This window comes from Peromyscus leucopus, chromosome 1, assembly GCF_004664715.2.
Source record: "Peromyscus leucopus breed LL Stock chromosome 1, UCI_PerLeu_2.1, whole genome shotgun sequence".
Taxonomy (NCBI): Eukaryota; Metazoa; Chordata; class Mammalia; order Rodentia; family Cricetidae; genus Peromyscus; species Peromyscus leucopus.
Genome location: NC_051063.1, coordinates 74,233,155 through 74,251,740, shown reverse-complemented (window position 1 = coordinate 74,251,740; position 18,586 = coordinate 74,233,155). Strand labels below are relative to the sequence as shown.

Sequence of the window (18,586 nt, the reverse complement as noted above, 5' to 3'; positions counted from 1 at the left end):
TGGTTTAATGAAGAGCTGGATGGCCCATAACTAGGGAGAAGGTATAGGCAGGACTTCTGGACAGAGAGAGCTCCGGGAAGAAGAAAGGTGGAGTCCCCAGCAAGACAGAGATGAGGCAGGGTGGGGAGTGCAGAGTAAAGGTAACCAAGCCAAACAAAAGAATGTAGATTAAAAAATATGTGTTAATGTGAATTATAAGAACTAATTAGAAATAAACCTAAGCTAAGGCCAAACTTTCACAGTTAATAATGAATCTCCATGTCATTTTTTGTGAGCTGGTACCCCCCATCCCCCCACCCCTGCCCAAAAAGCCTGACTACAGTATTTCTTGAGACCCAGAAATTACATGAAATGGAAGCATCAGTGCCTCCCAACATAGGCTGCAGGTGAACTCTCTCATGCTGTCTCAGTGCCCCTGTGGCGGAGTGTAGTGGTCAGCACAGACTCCACAGCCTGCGGTGCCTACAGTGCTTATTCCCTGGCCCTTACAGAAAACGTTTTTTATCAACTCTCAACTTAGAAAGCCTATTCTGTACGGAGAGAAGTCTTTAGACTTCTTGGACACTGGGTTTCTCCATCCTAAACAACCCATACATTCTGGATGAAATGAGAACTGCAAGTGAATCCCTCTGGCCAGACTGTCCCCAACAAGTCTTCATCTTCTTCACAAACCTGTTCTGAGTCACCCTTTTAACAGAGTGGCACATTCATACTTTCCCTCAGATGTTGCTCTTGGTGTCTGCTGAAGACATTTAAGAGCCTCTTTTTGAAAGAGAGAGAGAGGGAGAGACAGACAGACAGACAGAGAGAGAGAGAGAGAGAGAGAGAGAGAGACAGAGAGAGAGACAGAGAGAGAGACAGAGAGAGAGAGACAGAGAGAGAGAGACAGAGAGAGAGAGAGAGAGTTTCTCAGAAGAGTATCCTTCTATCACCTCTGGCATTTTGGGTCAAGTCACTCACCCTAGAAATGTTGCTATCACATGGAAGCAATCATGTCCACACCAGCTGTGTGACTGGCAGTTTGTTCAAAATATGCATACGTTGGAGAAATTTACATGTTGGGATCTATGAAATATACAGCCTATTCATTACCAGGCCTGGAGGTGTACTCAATGGACACAAGGGTGCTACTCGATGGACATGAAGGGCCTCTCCCTCCTCTCCGCCCTATTCTCACTGAGCTCAAGTCTCTGCTCACAAGGAAAGTTGATGAGACTGCATGGTGTAAGCCTCAGAATCTGACTGACTTAAGGAAGGTTGAATGGGCTAGCAGGATTACCACACAAGCAGAAATTCGAATCTTTGTGGGAACCAGAGTCAGCTCTTTGGTTGAGTCTAAGTCCTGAGAAACCAAGGCTGGAGTCATCTGGCGATGCCACGGAAGCCGGATTCAGGTTAGAGAGAACCAAAGCGATTTGGGGAAGGGTCATGCCAGGCTGTGGACAGGAAGGAGGGAGGGGTGCCATGTTGTACATGAGTGAGGCTCGGCCTCCCACTGAGGCTGCTGACGGAGAAGGCCTGTGAGAGCTTGCAAAGCCACCGCTGACCCCCCTTGCTGCAGCCAAGACAGCCAGCTCGGTGTTTCACACATGCTTAGTGGAGTCAAATGTCAACCACAAAGCAGGCTAGTTGTTTCCTGTGGGTAGAAGAGCACACGGACAAGATGACTTGGCTGCAAAAGTGATCAGTTTTTGGACTGGGAAGAGAGATTGGTCACCCAAGTGCTTGCCTTGCGGGCATGACTCCCTGAGTTCAGTCCCCAAGAACTCACATTTAAAAAGCTTGGAGTGATGGTACCATATGCTTGTAATTCCAGCGTTGGGGAGGCAGAGGCAAGGCAATCCTTGGGCCTCACTGGCCAGGCAGCCTAGGCTACTTGTTGAGCTCCAGGCCAGTGAGAGACCCTACCTCAAAGAACATGGTGGATGGGACCTGAGGAACTATAGCCAAGGCTGACCTCTGACCTGATACACATGCACACACACACACTTGTATAGCACACACAAAAGTGATAAATTATCATTAAATATGGCCATGCCATGACCCATGGAGTACATCCATGCTGTGACCCTGAGGCATCAAAGAAACCCCTGACTTTGAGCAGTTCTTCTTACCTAGGTAAGATGGCAAGGTACTCCTCTATCTGTGACACTGGGTGAGAGGGTCATCTGTACTCTGAGGACACTGTTCCTCCTTCCCCTTCCACATCATAACATTTCTCTTGACTGCCCTGGCTCCCTCGCTGAATTAGCCTGGGCTTTCTGGAAAGATGGCCACACAGTTAAAGAGGTTGGCAAGTCTAGTGTGCAGGGTGGTCTGGCAGCTGGAGACACAGAGAGGAGTCTGGTTTTGAAGTTCAAGACTAGGGGATGACTACTGGAAAGACACCCTCTGTGTGGAGGTCATTCTCTTGCTCCATGCAGGCCCTGAACCGATTGCACAGGGCCCACCCACACTATGGAGGGCACCCTGCTTTTCTCCAAGAACACCGAGTTAAAATGCTAGTCTCATCTGAAAACCACCCTCACAGAAACATCCTGCGTAATGCTTGGCCCCGTCTCAGGCCACCTTCCTCAGCCAAGTTGACACATGAAGTTAGCCGACGTAGTCAGCATATTGTGGGGACTTACTGAAGGGCAGTTCTGATGGTAATTCCTACCCCAGGACATGTTGGTTGGAAATAATGGCTGAGAATTAGCATGTGCAGCATGGCAGCCCAGAGGTTCAGACATCTGCTGCCATGTTTCAGGGCAAGGAACAGCCCCAGGGGGACAAGGAACTTTGCAGGGAGGCTGGGACTGGGTTTTATAGGACTGAAATGTGTTCTCATGGGAACGAAGTCTCCATGCTGTGGGATACCCAAATGTGGCGGGGGTTCTGCATGATGGGACGCGGGGATACAAGGCCAAGGAGAGCAGTTTATGGAAGGCCTCGGCACACCATGCAAAGAGTTCTCCGTTTTTACAACAGAATCCTGTCCAGAGCTCTAGGAGCCCTGTCTGGCTGTCCTGACCTCAGCTCATCTCCCATTTGGGGGTAGCCAGTTTACAGAGCAGCCCCTTAGAGAGTACTCGCATTTGCTCTGCAAAGGTGTTCTCATGTCAAGAGCAAGTTTATGAGATTTGAAAAGAAGCGTGGGTGTCCACTTCGGCCGAGGGCTGGCTCCAGGAGGGAGCGGCCCCCTCAGGCAGGAAGATGCTGGGAGGCCAAGCAGGCGGCCAGCCTACTTGGTGGTAGGGAGCAGCCTAGAATTTTCCAAGGAGAAAGCCAAGTGTGGAAGCAGCTTTCAGACACTTCTTCCAACCTCTGGGCAGCCAGGGTACATGGTGCCAGGTTCAACACCGACAAAGTGACCCAGTGGAGCATCGGAGTCAACACCCGGCCCTGGGGACCTGGCCATGGGTCAGCAACACCAGGAGAGAGGAATATCCGGAAGGGACTGCTGGGGTCCTGGGGCAGTATATGGGATGTTGCTTCTAATGAGCCCCCTGGGAAGCAGCTTTGCATGTGGAGACAGGGCTCCAGCACTTTCCTGTGTACCACTTCAAGAGGGTTGCCAAGAGTCAAGCACCTTTGCAGCCTGTTCCGTGGGAAACTTGTCTTCAAGGGAGACTGAGGCAACAGCATTGGTGGATTCTATTGGAAAGGCACCACTGTAGCAGGTAATTTGAAATACACATCCTCTGTTGTCCTTAGAGTGGTGGAGATGTGAGCTCGGGTCCTCCTGTGTAGAGGAAGGCATCTAACATCAGGAGAGTGAGTCCATCCATATGCACAGCATCTTGGTTCCAGGACACTAAACTCCAAAGACTTCTTCCAAAACTGATGTCTCTTCCTGGTTCCTTGGCTCTGCTGGTTCCAATCAGTGGATTACAAGCATCTATCTTTGTTTGTCTGCACTGTCCTGAGCCTTGGGGATATACCAGAGAACAGAATCCACAAACATCCCTGCCTCTGAGGATCTTGCATTTTAGTTGGGGCTGGGGTTGGGAAGACAGAAAATAAACGTATTATAACATAAGTAAATTATGTAGTGTGTTACAAATGGAAAGCTGCTACAGGGGACCAAAGTGGAGCTGGAGGGGAGTGGACAGCCAGGGGCACTGGGAACAGGGGAGGAGACAGGGTTTGTACTGAATAAGAGAGGCATTCTGAAATCCGCATCTCAGAACAGAGCAAGCATGATTTACCAGGGCCCCAGGTTCTAGGCTCCAAAATCCACCTGCCTGCAGGACAAGCTTTACCAGCCAGGGAACATGAAGCTGTCCTGCAGATGAAGCTGTGTCCACTCAGTTTCCCTGCCTGCCTGTCTGTGTCCTGCCTGTCTGGTCTGCATCTTGTCCCTCCTTTGCTGGGATCAGCCCCACATTGCATTCCATTGTGGTCTGAAGACTTTCCCAGCTCCTCCTTGCTCCAGGCGAGCTTCTTCTCACTGGAGTTGCTGCGAAGAAACTTCTTGCTTTCCTAATCCCTTTTGGACAACTGCTTTCTGGGAACTCCATGAGAAGGAAGAGGAGTAATTCAACAGCGGAGCCAGGCATGGAGCAGAGGCTTATTTAAACCAGCGCCATCAGGTTCTCTGCTTGGGTTGGAAGGTGCTGGCTGGCCACTCTGTGCTCCGTATTCACCGACAGATCCTTTCTGTCACCTCTGAAGTGTCTGTCCCACTTAATCCCTCCGTGCCAATCCTGCTGCCATATCCCACAAGTGTCGTGTTGATCCAATAGATCACTGCCCTGAAGGCACCCTCCTCTCCCACACCCAGGTCACCCCGGCTGCTCAGGTCCTTAGCACACCTCGGCTTCTCTGCTTCTCCTCCTCCCGACTGTAGGTCACCCTAAGGTGCATACACACATGCCCTACAAGCTGTGTGGCCATGGGTGGGACACAGCCATCATGGGCCCTGGGAGAGTCCCTGGGAACACCCTTTAGACTATTACATTCTTTTTTTTTTTTTTTTTTCCTCCAGAGACAGGGTTTCTCTGTGCAGCTTTGCACCTTTCCTGGAACTCACTCTGTAGCCCAGGCTGGGCTCGAACTCAGAGATCTGCGTGCCTATCTGTGCAGACCCAGCTACTGGCATCCTCTAAGCATGCCACCCAAGCTCCCTTTCTGGCCTTTGATTCTCACTAGTTTACTAGAAACTCTCCCGCAGAGACCAGGAAACATGCTGTAGGCTTCCGGTCCCTCTTCCCTTCTCTGGAATATTATTTCCTGCCTGTGAGGGGCCATGAGGATTACTCAAGCTGATCACTACTATTACCCTAGAATGATTGACTAATCCTACTGAGACCTTGAATCCGGCTAATGATAACAGAACAGCAAAACTCAAGCTTCAAGCTTGCAAACCCTGCCCCTGCTGCCAAGCCCTGCAGGCCTGGCAGTACATGCTGCTCCTCTGTGCTACACTATTCCCATCTGCTCGGTGTGGAGAACCACGGTGCCAACACTCTCCAGCCTGTCACCAAGGCTGAGTTCATAATTCGAAGCTCTTACCACGGTACAGGCGCAGGCAAGCACTCTGTCTTGACTGGCCGGTGAGTAGTCGTCTTGTTTACCTTTTGCTAATTGTTAGACCTACAAGCTGGCTCCAGTGTCGCCCAGCCAACACTTACTAAGGGGTACACTGCCCATGGCCTTGGGAAGCTTGTTTGCAGCTTTGCATCCTGAAAGAACTTGAAACTTGCAGCTGAAATCAGGAGCTGCAAGAACAAAACAGGACGAGTGTATGCCAGTCTCGCATTCAACAGCTTGGACGTTTGGCTATCCTGACTCTTCTTTCTAATTTCTCCTCTCCTCTGCTCCCCTCCTCCTTCCCTTTTGTTTTGTTGAGGTGGGGTCTCCTGTAGCCTAGCCTGGCCTTGAACTATATAGTCAAAGCTGGTCTTGAGCCCTTGGTTTTCTTTTCTCCTTCCCTCCAAGTGCTGGGGTTACGGGTATCACCACCCCTCAGCACCTGCTCACGCTCTCAACATCATGAGCCATTGCTTTTTTTTTTAATGCACAAACATGAGTTTCTCAACCTCAGAGATTCTCCCTAGTAACCATAATCCAGTTGCCAAGCTGAAGAATTGAACACTGACATGTTTTATCTCATCTATAATTCCTGTTCACCTTGCTCCACAGTCCCAATTATTTCTCACATCACTGTCCTCCAATTCCACTCAGATTAAAGAACTATATCTAGTTGTTCTGTGTACTTAGGAACTTTTAATTCAGCCACCAACCAGGTCCTGTCCCTATTATTTGCAGGAAGAGAAAGGTATACTAGAGAGATCCATGTATTGTATGTCTAAATGCATAAATACTAGTTTTAAAAATCAACTGTTAATATGTTTTCTACTCTTACTTACCTTCACAATGTGCCCTCACAATGGTCTGGAATCCCATGTTTGAATGTAGCATTCTTGAACTCTGTGCTCAAATTGATAGTGTAGGGACAGCAGGCTCCTGTCTTTGACCTGTAGCTGCTTCTCCTGGCCAACACAGGGGGCCTTATCTGCACACCTATGGAAATCCCAGTCCGCATTCCCAAGGGCCATCCCGATTACCAGCAGCATGGCCCTCAGTGTGGGCTCTGAGGTACCTATACCAGTGACATGATATGTCACCGGGATTGGCACCCAGGGATTAAGTGGAGCAGGCAGAAGCTTCAGAGATCTCAGGAGCCCCCACACATGAAAGGAACTGAAGAGACCCTAGAAATGAGTTCTTGGGTCCTTTAGGGCTAAAAATGCTGGTTGCTATGTCTTTGTAGCATGACCTGGAAGAACAGGAGGGCTCAAGATGGGCATGGCCTTTAGTCTCCCAGGCTATCCCCCAAGGAATAGAGTGCAGTTTGAAGGGACCAAAGGAAGATGGTTATACTTGGGTCCAGAACAAGGGTCTTCTAGCCTGGGTGTTGTGATTCCCTATTTTTCAAGGGCCTTGGGCTAATGAAGAATACAGAAACAGCTATCCTCCATGAGTCCAGTGCTTAGGTTATGAGTGAGCCCGTAGTATAACCACATTCTCAGAAGAGCCTCCTCCTTCCTCTGACTTCAGAGTCCTTGCTTCCCCCTAAAGACACCACCCTAGTTACTTTACTGGGAATATTTGTGTGTATGTCATTGACCTCTTAAACATGCCTTGAGATCAGAATTCAGGCCTGTTGCCTCTGAGTTTCTTAGCACTTAGTACACAGTCCATCTGAGTAGATCATCGGAACAAGGGTAGTGAATGAGTGGACAAATGCATGCTTATTTCCCAGAGGGCGGATGAGAGCAGAGACGGCTGGATGAGTGGATGGTTAGTTAGCTAGATGTATCAGTACGCTGGATGGGCAGGTTATGTGATGGTTTATACCAGTTGCCAACATAAGATCTGTAATCACCCAGGAGGCAAATCTCTGGGCTGTCTGTGAGAGAGGAGGGTCTAGTTCTAGGTTGGGTTAACTAAACTGGGAAACCCCACCCCCCAATGGCGAAGTGGGATCCTTGACTGACTAAATGGGAGAAAGTGAGCAAACACTAGAATTCATCTTTTTCTGCTTCCTGATTTTAGACACACGATGTGAGCAGCTGCCTCATACTCCTGTGGCCATGACTTCCCATCATGACTGACTGTATCCCCTCAAACTGTGAGACAAAAGAAACCCTTCGTTCCTTGTTTAAGTTGCTTTTGTTATAGCAATGAGAAAAGTAAGCAGTACAATATATGCCTGTATGTATTTATGGGCTGGGTAGGTGGTGGATGGATGGGTGGATGGACAGGTAGATGGTGGGTAATGGACAGGTAGATGGTGGGTGGATGGACAGGTAGATGGTGGGTGGATGGACAGGTTGATGGTGGGTGATGGACAGGTAGATGGTGGGTGGATGGACAGGTAGATGATGGGTGATGGACAGGTAGATGGTGGGTGATGGACAGGTAGATGGTGAGTGATGGACAGGTAGATGGTGGGTGGATGGACAGGTAGATGGTGGGTGGATAGACAGGTAGATGATGGGTGATGGACAGGTAGATGGTGGGTGATGGACAGGTAGATGGTGAGTGGATGGACAGGTAGATGGTGGGTGATGGACAAGTAGATGGTGGGTGATGGCCATTCTTACCTTTCCTGAACAGCAGACAGTTTTAGAGACTGGTAAGAGCTGACAGTTTTAGGGAAAAAAACCTTGAAGTGATGTGGTGGCATTTGGCTGGTTAAGCATGTGGCTGGTTAAGCATGTGGCTGGTTAAGCTTCAGGCTTTCCAGCAATAGTTCAGCTGAGAGCCATCGGGATGAGGACACAGAAGCTTCCAGTCTGAGGAAACAGGACCAGCTGAGGAATTGGCAAGGTGAGATAGCTGTGGCTTGTTCTGTCTCTCTGATCTACCAGCATTGACCCCAATAACTGGCCTCGGGTTTGATTTTATTAATAAGAACTTTGAAGATTCATGCTGCAAAGTGGCTCTGGGACTCCACACCAGAGAATATGAAGAGCAGAGCTGGCAAAAGAATCAAATGTCCTTGTCTCCAAGAGCCACACACACACTTCAGCCACCAAATGAGCAGCTTCTAACCTGTTGTCGTAAAGCCCAGTCCTTGGCTCAGCATGCATAGTCTACCGCCGTTGTCCCCTGTCACCTGTACACTGGGTCTCATGTCTTCAGCTTGACAAGGGCTGGAGGCCTCATGCCTGTCACATGTGCCCCAAACCTGCCACAAACCTGGGAACAGATGCTGCTCAGTCCCACTGACTGAGATGTGGAGTCAGCCAGGTGGCAGCACTCTGAGATGCTCTGAATTGAGTCACCAACAAGTTATCTCTCCAAGTTTCCCAGAGAAACCTCTTGCCATGTGTCTAAGAATTACAGTACCCAAAAAAGAAATAAAGGCGGGGGCGGGGGTGGGGTGGGGTGGGGTGGGGGGGTGGGATCTCATTAGCTATCCCTGCTGTCCCAGCTTTCAGCAAAAACTTAGGGCATAAAAGCCAGCCTTCCACATGCGCCCAAACGATTCACAGATTCCAAACAGCAAGAAAGGCTGGGAACTGGCCACATGCAATAAATTAAAAAAAGAAGAAGAAAGAAAGAAAGAAAAAGAAGAAAGACAAAGAAGATTAATTGCCTATGGAAATTAAAGATAATCGGAGTGCCGTGATCGTACGCACCAGCGGGGAAAGGCTTTCAGAAATGCCACATTAGTGTCTCAGAGAGCTGGGACAAGGCTCTTGCCGTGACAGCAAAGTGCTGGATCATGTGGCCAGTAAGTGGGATGCTGGGAAGGTCTAATAATAGTCCTGTTCTTGCTGCCTTTGCACATTTGAGCATCAAAATGACCCCACCAAGGACTGCCCTGGGGAGGCTGGCCCACAGCCAGGGACTCTCACGGTAGATCTATTGTGCTTACAGGGCTTTTTAGCTGCTGGGGAGAACCCATGGGCCTGGGGACAAGAAGGTGGTCAGGATGCTGGCCTAGAGACAGAGCAAGAGAAAGCTAAAGGCAATGAACACACTCCCAGACTTCTCTCAGCCCTCTTGGATCTCTGGGCCAGGTCCCGCCCTGCTCTTCTGCTGGGCCTGGCAGCCAGCTCTCCACAGAGCAAATAGGACAGGAAGCCACAGCAGGTCTGCAGCTGGGTGCAGAACCGGGCCCCGGGAGGCCTGGAGTAGGAGAAAATTTGTTTTGGATGTGGGACCCAGATTGGGGGTGGGGGAAGATAAGAAGATACCCTGATTTAACTGGAAAGGAGGGGCCGTCCTGAGCTGCAAGTGTGGAACTTCCCTCATTCCAACTGCCAAAGCCGCCTCTGCTTCCTCAGCGAGGCGGCCGCAGGACATGGCACCAACGTACCTTCCAGGCCAGCCGTCCAGGAATGCCAGGACTCCATCGATAGACCTGTGGTCTGTCACAGCCTGTCCAGCTTGGCAGCAGCAAGCCACATGAGGCTACTGAACACTTGAAAGGTGGTTTGTCCAGCTTGAGACGGACTGTGAATGTAAAACACTGTGAATTTCAAAGAGCTATGGTGGGGGAAGAAGGAACACACAGTGTCCCATTAGTAACTATCACAGCAGTTACTTATGGAGGTGACAAGATTTGCATTTGTGGATTAAATCGAAGATACAAAAGAACCATCCCACCATTTCTTTGGACTTTCCTCCACGTGGTGATTGAAAACTAAACACTGCACATGCGGAGTGCACTAGAGTCCTGTCGGCAGGCTCGGGATCATAATCTAATTTAGCATCTTCGCCTCCAGGTTGCCGTGATACCATGCAGTTCAGTGGGAGCCCAAGTGGCAGGACAGCCTTAAAAGGACAAAGGGCTCTCAAACATTGCTACAAACCAGTCTCCTGTCAAGCTCTCTCATGTGTGTTCACATGCCTACGTACATGTGCGCACAGGCTTATGGGGATCAGAGGAAAATATAGGGGGTCTTCCTCACTCATTCTCCGTGTGTGTGTGTGTGTGTGTGTGTGTGTGTGTGTGTGTGTGTGTGCATGTGCGCACGCACGGGTGCCTGATGAGGTGGAAAGAAGGCATTGGATCCCCTGGGACTAGAATTACAGACAATTGTGAGCTGATGGACATAGATGCTGGGAAACGAACTCTGGTCCTCTGGAAGAGCAGCAAAGACTCACTAAGCCATCCCTCCATCCCGTCCATCTTATTTGTTGAGACAGAGCCACTGAACATGAAGTTTGGCTCACATGGACCGGCTGGCCAGCCAGCCTCTTCCACCCTGCTGTCTCTGCCTGCCCAGTTGCTGGCATTACAGGTGGGGGTCACCGCAGCTGGCTGGCAGGGGATTGAGCTCAGCTCCTCACACTTGTCTGGCAAGCGCTTAACCAGTTGAGCCATTGCCCCAGGCCCTCATGTCAAACTTGATGTGGCATCCAGAGCAGGCAACAGGGGACCCTGGCACCAGCCTCTTTCGAAGCTCCCTAGGCACTAACACTGGAGAAGCAGGAGTTTCCCATGAGGCCACACCCCTTGGAGGTTCCACTTCAGGGGCTGCCAGAAGAGAAGCTCCATTAGGCAAAGCAATGGACTCAGGTAAATAGAGTGTGGTGGAGGTGGGGGGTGAGAGAGAATGGATCCATTTCGGAATTAAGAAAAAGTAGGACTTGGATATAGCCTTGATTTGGGAAGTATTCAGTATTCAGTGGATTGAGGGCATGAGCTGGGTTTGAGGCCCAAGGGTGAGAAGCAAGTTGGAGACCAGGAGGAGGTGAGGTGGATGGAGGGATAATGTTGGCAAAGCTGATGGGCAGCTCCTCTGTGTGCTTAAAAGCCAGGATTCAGGATGCCAGGCAGTGGTGGCACACACTTTTAATCCTAGCACTCGGGAGGTAGAGGCAGGCAGATCTCTGTGAGTTTGAGGCCAGCCTGGTCTACATAGCAAGATCCAGGACAGGCACCAAAGAACCCTGTCTTGAAAAACAACAACAACAACAAAAAGCCAGAATTCAGGACTGGACTCTTGGTAAGAGATTGAGCGGCCCAAGTCTGCCTGAAAAGCCAGTTTATGAAACGAAGTCCTGGGTCACCAGTGGGATGTGACTTGAAGACTAGGGTCCTGGAGGTTGGGGATTGAAACTGTCTGTCTCTCTTGCCGTCAGTAACCAGGTTTCTAGCCTTCCATTTTCTCCACGACTTTGAAGCACAGAGAATTGCAAGGGCTGGAGGAGTCGTCTCAGGCCACAGTTAAGAGTGTTGGGATTAGGAAGGAAGCGAACTACAAAGTAAACAGTGATCGTTTTTAGACTTTCTGTCTCATTTTGCTTTGTTTGGGTATTTTTTTTCTTAGTTGTCTTTTGCTTGCATATTTTGGATTCTGTTTTGGTGGGGGTTTGTGCGTGTGTGTGTGTGTGTGTGTTTCTATTGTTATTGTTTGCTTGTTTGTTTTTGCTTGTCTGTTGAGAGAGAGAAAGAGCGTAGAGAAAGGGAGAGGACATGGAGTTGGGTGGGGGGGAAGTCGGGAGGAGCTGGGGGAAGGGAAAAATTGAGATCAGAGTATGCTGTATGAAAAAATATTTTTTCAATTAAAAAAGAAATAGGAGGGAAATAAATGGCACCATAATAAATTAAGGGGGCTGAGACAGGGGCCATCTATGGACCATGTGAATCCATGTTTTCCCTTTGTCAACCATGGATGGAGCCAGCCACATTATCCCAGGGCCTGGTAGTGAAAGCTGTAATCCAAGCACCCAGGGAGGGCATGGTGGCAGGAACTTGGGGGGTCACAATGTGTCCATAGTCAGGAAGCAAAAAAAAAAAAAAAAATGAATGCTTGTGCTCATCTCACTTCCACCATTTATGTGGGCTAGGATCCCAGCCTAGAGGATGGTGGCACCAGCCTAGGGGATGGTGGCACCGGCCTAGGGGATGGTGGCACCCACAGTAGGCAGGTCTTTGCACCTCAATTACCCAATCAAGGCAATCTTCTCCAGGAAAGCTCAAAGGCTCATCTTACAGGCAATTTCAGACCCCATCAAGTTGACAATTTAGATAAACAGCCGTATCCAGATATTCATGTTCATGCAGCAACAGGATGAAGGGAACAGAGGTGAATCTGAGCCCTAAGGAAGGGGCTTCTGTGGTACTAGTGTACCAGTTTATTTTGTTACCATGAAGTGACCCTTCAAAGAACATCTCTGGCAAAGGTGACAGTGACAAGGGAGAACTCAGATGTCACTTCTGGCTGGGTCTTTCAAATTAACCCTATTCTAGAGTCGTGGCTACTTTCATGTTCATCAGCCCGGGAAGCACATGTTTACCCGCGTGAGAGTTGGTATAGCATGAAAACTGTAGCCTGGGTTCAAATCCTGACTGCCGCTGGGTGACTCTGGACTCGGTGCTGGATCTCTCTACGTCTTGATTTCCTCATCTGCAAAAGAGGATCAACAATCGTGCTGACCTCACAGGATGTCACATCAATCTGCCTGGCCATGTTAGTCCAGTTTTCACCACTGTCGTCAAATACTCAAGGCTGGTAGTGATGCCCTGTGGACCAGCATTTGCCCAGCATGCACAAGGTCCTGAGTTTGAACAGCAGCATTGTTGCCAGTTCTGGGCATTCGGGAGCAAGCTGTTGACATCGGCTCGGCTCTGGTGAGGGCCCGTTTAGCTGTACCATACGGTGGGTTGCATTACAGTGAGAGGGCACACAATGGGAGCCATCCTATGATAAAAGAAGAGGCTAGAAGGTAGGAGAAGGAGTCAACCTTGTTCCTCTATAACAACTCACTCTCAAGGGAACTGTCTAAGGTCCCATCATTTCTTTTGCGGGCCGTGCCTCCTCATAACCTAACCACCTTTTGCCAGGCCTCACTTCTTGAGCTCTCCGTCACCTCAACAGGACTAGATGGCAGACCAAACTTCCCACACAGGAGCCCTCGGAACACAAACCACATCCAAACAGAAGAATGTCAAAAAAAAAAAAAAAAGCTCCCTGTTCTTTTTGTCAGTCTGATGATAGGCCAGAGAGAGGGGCCAGGCTGATGGGCAGAAAGACTTCTTATGGGTGAGGGACTGCAAGCTGTACCCTTCTGCCAAGGGCCTGCTTCCCCTACCCTGACTGGCTGCCTCTTCATTCTTTAGGCCTGTGGCAAGCCTTCCTGAAACACAGCTTCAAGCGTCTATGGTGGTCAGTGTTGGGGAATGTGAATGATCAGTACATTTCTGGAGCCTTCTTTGACGAGAGCCAGGCTCGCCCAGCAAGTGTGTGGAAGTGACGGACCAGTGACTTAAATGAAGAGATGTTCCGCCTTCCTCGTGAAGGAGGAAAGAAAGAATTCTGTTAGATAATCCAACTCACCTCTCAGATGAGGAAGACACAAAAGTCTGGGGACGACCTCACCGTCCATGGAGAACCAGTCGGTGTTGCAGGAGGAGCCTGGCAAAGCCACCTGGGCCACACGGGCCACTAAAGAGAAAAGGGGGAACCGTGTACCAGGGCATTGGCTCATAAATCACATGCCGCAGTCATGACAACAGAGTGCTAACCAAGTAAAAAAAGCAAGAGGGGTGTGGGGTGTGGCTCAACAGTACCGAGCTTGCCCAGCATGTGCAAGGCCTGGGGATTCATCCCCAGCACTGAGAAAGAGGTTGGGGGTGGGGTGGGGTGGGGTGAGGGGCTGTGTGAGTATGAATGGAATGCCTTTGAAGTGCCCCCACCAAATCAGAGCTGTGGTCTCCACCTCTGGGGAGGGAGCTCCACCCAGGGTGTGTGCGCACTCTTGGTACCTCTTGGGTTTCTCCTTTGAAAACTCTGTCCCGTTGCACTGGGTGGCAGGGTGAGAGCAGCTGCAAGCATTTATGTGCAGCGCTCGAGTCCCAGAACAAGCAGAGGCAGAGTTCAACCTACGAAATCCGAAGGGTTTTTTTGGCCAACAAATTCAATGTGACCCAAAGCCTATTAACACACATCGAAATCAGCCTGTAGTTTGGCAAGGGAGGTATGGTAGCTCTTCCCTCGGGGCCACATGGAAAGTTCTAGTTAAACCCTCACCCAGTCGTTATGAAGCCAGCTTCTGAACCAAGTTGGGTGGAGACATGAAATAAGATCTCAGTTGGTTTCCAAATGGGAGCGGGGCTGGAGCTGGAGCACTCCGAGGGGTCAGCCACCAAACCTGCCGGGATGTCACAGGGCTCCACTGACCCCAGGGGGCTCACCAGGGAGAGTCTCGTAAGTCGTGCAACTCTGGTGTGACTGTGAAGCTTATCGCTAGCTTGGTCTCCCCTGTCGGACAAAACCCCACACCCACCCTCTGACCCAAGTCCTTACTGCAGGAGCTGTCCCAGCCCGTAACTAAGCCAAGCCTGGGACGAGCACAAGGGGCGAATTCCAAGCCAGGGGTCTGGCACCCTGCCTGATCCGGAGCTGGACCACCCTCCAGGATGATCCTGTGAAGAGGTTCAGCAGGTAATGGTACTTGCCACTAAGCCGGATGACCAGAGTGCAGTCCCCAGGACTGACGTGGAAGAAGAAGAGAATCCCTAAACGACGGCAAGTCATCCTAAGATCTACACACCTGGGAATAAATGTAATCGATTTTTTTTAAAAAAAAGAGGAAACCTTTATCCCAGGTCCACGTAGGCTGCTCTGGTTAAAAGCCCAGGGGCTTCACAAAGCAAAAACAAGGAGACTTGAGAGTGGGAAGAGGCCTTAGTCGGGGGTGGGGTCGGCTTGGTGGAGGCGAGAGAAGGGTAAGAAGGTGGAGCCAGGGGAGAGTGTGGTCGGGATGTATCATAACCATGTATAAAATTGTCAACGAATGCATTTCTTCTAAAAGGAAAAGTTTAGGCAGAAGAAATTCAACAGTGTTTGTGTGAGCACGAAAGTGTTCCAGAAGGGCCAGAGCGCCAAGCCGCAGAGGCTCCCGCGCAGGCGCAGTCTGCCGGCAGATACAGCAGCAGGCGGGAAATGACTTGACTGCCGACAATCATACATTTGCCAAGTGTGGTTTGTTCCCTTGGAAAGACTCCAGCTGGAAGTTCTGGGGAGGTTTCTGATTGGTTAAACCCAAGTGTCCGCTCATTTCCACTGGACCTCAGTTTACTTACTCCGAGTCCACGGCACCGGGGCCAGTGAAGCCTAATGGTCTCTCAAGTCAACTTTTAAAAAAGTCCCCCAAGAATGGATTCCTCGAAGTCCACAAGGAAGGGGGCCGGGGTTTGCTCAGCACTGCCATGCTCCCAGGTACAGGTTACCTTCAGTGGTGTGGGAAGGGGGTGATTATCAAATATCTTTGTCTTTGGGGGCCACAGTGTCCATATCAGGGTGTCCTTCTGAAGGGTGTGGCCTTCCCTTGACTCCAGCAACCTTGGACTGAGGACAGGTGGGGAAGAAGTTTAAAAAAAAATGACCTCAAGGTTTTTGTTTTTTGTTTGAGACAGGGTCTCACTATGTAGCCCTGGCTGGCCTCAAACTCACAGAGATCCTCCTCCTGCCTCTACCTCCTGAGAGCCGGCATTAAGTCACGCACCGGTATATCCAATGTCTCCCAGGTCTTAAGTCTAGTGGAGAGGGTGGTGGGGTGCCAGCCTGGCAGCTGGGGGAGGGGCAGGCTTACTGGGGCTGGAGAGAAGTGGGAGATGGGAAATGGGGCACCCCAAACCCCAGCCCTTGGATTCCAATAGTAAGGCTCTGCCATGTTAGCAGGGACAAGGGAAGACACCCCGCAAAAATCAGGACAGTGTGAGGCAGCTGCCTCAACAAGCATGGACTGAGCCCTGCCTAAGAAGGGGTGAGTATGTTGCCGCACTCACCACAGTATGGGAGCTCAGGAGGCAAGAGCAAGCCCCTCCCCTGCACTGTGCTTCATATCTTCCCCAACCTTTCCCGGCCTCCTGTGCTGATTGCCCCAAAATAAGGAGCCAAGGAGGATACAGAAAAGCCCAGATCAGTAATCCCTGGGCAGACAACACCAGGCCTCGTGGTCTGTACCCACAAATAGTGTAAAAACACCTTCTTGCAGAAGAGCGAGAGAACTCATCAAAGCCCAGTGCAATCGGGATGAGCTTAACAAAGATGTTATGACTATAAAATGATTAGCAGCTTGCCTAGTGACCAAGAGGGGGAACGCTGGAGTCAAACAGCATGGGATCAAATATACCCGTGTCTCAGCCTCCACATCTGTAAAATGGGATCGTGGGGATTACATGAGCTACTACTTGGTAAGCAATAAGACAGCATGAGCATTGGTGCTAAATGTTGGCTACAGCCACCAGACAACACACAGCCACTCCTGAGTGTGACGCCAGACAGAGGCTTAGAAAGATGACTTCCACATGACTGCAAGGCTACCTCTCACCAGCTCAACATATGGGGAGCATGGGATGGGACGAGATGACAAGTGACTAGCAAGAGGCCCTACTTCCCCCTCCCCCCTTTTATCCCCATGCTCCTAGGACTCCAGCTACTACAGGGGACTTCCAAGAGCCTCAGTCACTTTAACCCAGTGTCGGGATGTAGGTGGAGTTGCGGTAACCTGTGTCCACCAGCACTGGGTGGGAGCAGAAAGAATGAGCCCTGCCAGAGAAAGTCTCTGGCCTCCCCACCTTCCAGCAGGACCGGGTCCCAAATAGCAGCCTTTTCTGAGGGAAGTGAAAACACCAACCAGCCGGTATCCCCAGCACAGCCCTGCTGGAATACAAACTCAGCCTCAGAAAAGCCGCTGGCCATGTGTGGGGAAGAACTCATAAGAGCCAGAGCAAGCCGGGGTTGGGGTGAAGGAAGGAGCCGCATTATCCATTGGTCAAAGGGCACGTGGAGAGGAGGAGGGATGGAAGAAGCTTCGGGAAGAGAGAGAAAGTGAGGCTTGGCATCAGCGCTAACCTTCACTGCAGCCGGTACCAACCCCACCAGTGACAGGAGGGCGGCCGCGGGGCAAGGACCTCAAAAGTCCTGGCACTGAAGCCAAACTTGAGTGCCGAGTCCCAGGTCCTGCCCCAGAGCTGGGAAGCAGTACTTCCTCATCCCTGGCTGCAGGCTATGGAATTCCTGGGCTCATCCTCTGGGCCTCTCCCCAGCCCAATCCAGAAACACTGTGACAAATCAGCCCTACACCCCCAAGGTCTTGCTGTGAACGCAATCCACATGGAAGGTCTGGGCTGCAGCTGCCCGTGAGGGCTGCCTGGTGGCACTTGAGGACTGGGGATTTAATGATCAGTGTCCTGTTCCCATCAGCTTGCTGCCTCTCTGGCGATAGGATGGGGAAGACTCGTCCCTCAGGATCCAAGACGTTGAGTGCAGAGATCACACACTCTACGTGTGGCCTGGCCACGGGAGGGACGCTTTTGCCCGCTTCTCGGGGCCTGTGGAAGATGGCAGCCCTGCGTGGTCACAGCACAAAGCAGGATGACAGTGAGTCTCCCGCCACCAGAGCTTCATTGCCATGTGCGCCATAGGACGCTGGATCTCCGAATGCTGGCTGGTGGAGGGGGAGGAGGGAAGAGGAGGGAAGAGGAGGTCTCCATCTCTTTCTCCCACCCTGCTCCGGTTGTCTGTCCCCTGCGCTGGCTGAGCCCATCCTGTCGCTGTGCAATATATTGCCCCTGCAGTTCAACTTGGGACATCCCCATCACTCCCGCCTTGATGTTGAGGAATCTGGATGAGACAGGCATGTCTAAGTGCCACTGGTACCCGAGAGGACAGCCGGCTGGGCGCCTTGAGAAGAGTGCTGATCTATGGGTAATTACACAGGACTTCTAAAGAGACAGCTTCGAATGCCCCAGCTCTGGGACAGAAAGAACCCCTAGTGTAAGAAACCAATGTGGGGCTCAGCATCTGCAACAGTGAGTGTGGCCTGAGATGGTCATAGGCTCCCTCTATGGACGTCAGTCATTGTCACAGGCTCCTCAGGGCAACACAGCCATGTGGCTGGAAATGCATCAATAGTTCCCTGGCTTCCTAAACAATGGCATTACCAAACTCTCTTTATTCTAAAATAATTATAACTTCAGAGACAGTTACAAAACCAGTGCAGAGGGGCCCATGGACTCTCTCCCTCAGTGTCACATTTATACTTAAAGACAGGGTCAGGCTCATGTAGCCCAGGCTAGACTTGAACTCATCATCTCACTGTATAGCCAAGGATGGTCCTGAATCCCAGA

General features: G+C 50.7%; 1 long non-coding RNA gene across 1 annotated transcript; it reads right to left on the bottom strand.

The window, feature by feature from the left end:
* Nucleotides 1-838: 838 nt before the first annotated feature.
* LOC119088839 lies at nt 839-7,830 on the bottom strand. The gene is made up of 3 exons (XR_005092576.1): nt 6,354-7,830; nt 5,616-5,702; nt 839-3,980 (listed from the first exon to the last, which is right to left on the bottom strand). It is a non-coding gene; the product is annotated as an uncharacterized LOC119088839 (long non-coding RNA).
* Nucleotides 7,831-18,586: the final 10,756 nt, after the last annotated feature.